Genomic DNA, 3643 nt, shown 5'->3' with positions numbered 1-3643 from the left:
ATGCTATTTAGAATAGGGTGTATTAGATTTATTTGCCCAAAAGCAAGTTGTGCAAGGGAAAGGAAAAGTAAGAACGCAAGAATATACCTTGAATGTATTTTGAGCACAAAAGCTTAATTCAATTATGTAAATACATGTATGGGGGAAGATTGTACGTCCCAAACTTGCATTCTGTAAGTTTTGTGGAATTCTCTTTTCTCTTGCAATTTGTTCGAGTTCTATTTTCTTTCAAGTCTTCCCTATGGTTGATGAAGGCTAGCAACACCTTCTGAATCCCTTTCAAAAATATTTCAAAGAGACCTAATTACTCGAACAAAAATTTATATCAAAGCCATTGTCCCCACTTAAATCCATCTTGGAAATGTGGATGATCATCCATGCCAAGAGAGCCCCCCATCTAAGGTTGTACCAAAGTAACTACCGATTCTATCCAATGCCCACCTCTTTCACTACTACCCTTTCACCTTGATTAAGCCTTTCTTCTTTTAGACATGACCTTACTTAGACTTGTAGTGCTTCCTTAGTCCCGATGCTTTATTAAACTCCTTCAGCACCCCTTGCTTAATGGATACATATTACACACATATCTACTATAATATACTTAAGAGCTTCTTAAGGGAGATAACCTTCTTTTTAGCTAAATTGGCAAAGTATGGAAGCTAACTTTCAAGCTAGTTTCTAAGTACATAGCGACGTTTTAGTGAGACGATGTAGCATTCTACATAATCTATTGGTTTTTCTTAAAAGCCTTTAGGACTAGGACATAGAGATGTCATGACCAAGTGTCCCCCAATATAATTACCTCTCGTGTCATTTGGCATAAAAGGTTTCCTACAAAAACCGGCTTGTATGATGTTGATTGAGGCTCCAAGTTGGCATATTTAATAGTCATCTAATTACGGATTTTGACCATGTTAAGAAGGGCACTATTACGCTTTATGTATCTATTTGTATCTGTTGATTATGCCTTACTACCATGATCCTCAATTCTTGCACTTTTATGCCACTTGATAAATTAAGTGTAACTTTGTACTTGATATTGAGAACACCAACAATGTTCTTACGACACTTCGACACAAAATTTTGTTATACTCTAATTAGTGCTCCCTCAGTTGGTTTCTATAAGTTATATTGGTGTGCATATGCACATCACACGTTGATGGCTTGGTTGAGCCTTCATGTAGGGTAGCTTAAGATCATGCCTTAGATGCTATATCATTAAGCCCTTGTTGATGGGATGTGTTCTTGTGAAAGGAGATGTTTTGTGTTGATTATATTCACTCTAACCTTGTTATTTTGTGAAGGATGTTTTGGGGTGAATCACTTATTTGATAAGTCATCGATGAGCATTTTCGAGTATCTTACATTCATTCGCTTTGCATAGTGCAACATAGCTTGGCAACTTCAAGACATGTTCATATTTTTCTATCATAGGAGATTCGATGCAAATGGTTTAAAACTAGTTGTAAATTTTAGATGTTATAACTTGCTGCACTTGGAAGTTGGCCGTGCTTTTGTATGCAACATTCATGGCTCATGTGAAAACAATAAACATTAATCTTTGTAGAAGTCAAAGGATTATTCGCTCGTGAATGATGATTTGGTTTGGAAGTGGCGAGTCGCGAGATTGCGAAGAAAGAAGAAGTAATTGTGAACGTCAAAGCAAAGGAGATGGGAACGATGAACGACTATTATTATGTGCTACTGCTAGGTGAGGGTAGTGGAGACGGGAGATACGATTGGCAAATGACTCGGAACTCGGGACTCGGGAGGAGCGGCAAAAAAGGCAGCGGCTACTAACGAGAAAAGGCTTACAGGAGAATTCGGTAGCATGTCAGGCCGATGGGCACGCGGTTTAGTAATAATAAAGGAGGTGATGGAGGGGATATATAGAGAAGAGTCATCGCTAGAGTGGAATATTAGCACACGATTTCTCACGCACCTAGCCGGTACACTCAGCCTCTAAGGCATCCGGGTCCAACTCTCTCATATACACGCACAGATCGGTGTCTCATATACTCAATCACATACACAGAACCACATCAGCTACCATCTCTCTCTCTCTCTCTCTCTCTCTCTTCTGCGCGCTATGTGTTATAAGCGGTTCAATGTCTGGCCGTCGTTACTGCTGTTTGTTGCCGTGATGCAATGCGGTGGTGCTTCCTGCAGGCCTCTGAATAGCCGTCGGCTGGCGGCCTTGGTCCCAAGCTCGCCCCTCGTTCTCTCTTACCACGACGGGCCTCTCCTCACCGCCCCCAAACACCTCTCCCTCTACCTCCTCTGGTATGGCGACTTCACGCCCGCCCAGCGCTCCGTCATCACCGACTTCCTCTCCTCCCTCTCTTCGCCGTCCGTCAGGCGCCGCCGCCGTCCCTCCGTCAGCTCCTGGTGGCAGCCCCTCTCCTCCTACTACGACAGGCACAACGCCTCCGTCCCGGCCTCCGTCGCGCTTGCCGGCGAGCTCACGGACGCGGCTTACTCGAAGGGGAAAGCCCTGAAGCGCTCCGACATCGAGGCGCTGGCCCTAGGGGCCCTGCGGGCGAAGAAGAAACCGGGGGCGGTGTACCTGGTTTTGACGGCGGCGGACGTGGCAGTGGAGCGGTTCTGCATGGACTCGTGCGGCTTCCACGACTATACGTTCCCGAGCCGGGCCTCCCACAGCAGGATGGTGGTGTATGGCTGGGTGGGCAACGCGGCCACGCAATGCCCGGGCCAGTGCGCGTGGCCCTTCGCGGTACCGCAATTCGGGCCGCCTAACCCGCCGCTGGTGCCGCCCAACGGCGACGTGGGCGCAGACGGCATGGTGATGGTGGTGGGGACCGTCCTGGCGGGCGCCGCCACGAATCCTTACGGGACGGGCTACTTTGAAGGGGAGGCGTCCGTGCCTCTGGAGGCGGCCACCGCCTGTGCTGGCACATTTGGGGCGGGCGCCTACCCGGGGTACCCCGGCCAACTCCTGGTGGACAAGAAGACGAAGGCCAGCTTCAATGCCTATGGCGTTGGTGGCCGCGAGTTCCTCTTGCCCGCCTTGTGGAACCCTCGCACCCTCACCTGCACCCCTCCTTAACCCCTTCGCTCTCTCTCTCTCTCTCTCTCTCTCTCTCTCTCTCTCTCATACATTGTCCATTCCGAGTGTACCATAAGCCGCGCGCACATTGCGCACAACTGCAGATCTGTTCTTATGAGATTCACACCCGGCGAGGGGAGGATCACATTCGTAACTCGTCTCGTGACCCCCAAGTACCAAACCAGCGAGAAGGTGAATCTCAAGGTACATGCAGAGTCTAAAGTCAGCCAAATTATGTAAACTGTCGACCAACCTATCTTAGAAACAAATCAATATAAATAAATGGCGTTTAAACTTTAAAACAAGCAAAGTTATATAAACTAGCACTCTGCCGTACAACCATGCCAGCTCAGGTCATTTGGACACCTCTAAAGTGATGTTGTTTACCTTCTCTCTCCCTCTCTTTCTCTCTAATAAGGTAAGGGCTGTGTCACGTGCAGTGCTTCACGAGGTAGTGGGGATATATTTCAAGAAAGGTGGCTCCAGTTTCGCACCCAATGTTTGCCAGGCTAAGGAAAAGAGGTCGTGTGTCAGAGAGGCGGTCCCAATTGTTGGAGAGGAGGTCGTGACTAGCTT

At 47.6% G+C, this 3643-nt stretch overlaps 1 pseudogene; it reads left to right on the top strand.

Annotated features, from left to right (window-relative positions):
- The first annotated feature begins 1761 nt into the window (after positions 1–1761).
- On the top strand, positions 1762–3369 carry LOC148025708 (protein PHOSPHATE-INDUCED 1 homolog pseudogene; annotated as a pseudogene).
- The last annotated feature ends 274 nt before the right edge of the window (positions 3370–3643 follow it).

The sequence above is a fragment of the Lygodium microphyllum genome, chromosome 14, assembly GCF_053477565.2.
Source record: "Lygodium microphyllum isolate KBCC chromosome 14, Lygodium_microphyllum_v1.1.10, whole genome shotgun sequence".
NCBI lineage: Eukaryota > Viridiplantae > Streptophyta > Polypodiopsida > Schizaeales > Lygodiaceae > Lygodium > Lygodium microphyllum.
Note: the sequence above shows the minus strand (reverse complement) of the source record. Positions and strands in the feature narration are given on the sequence as shown.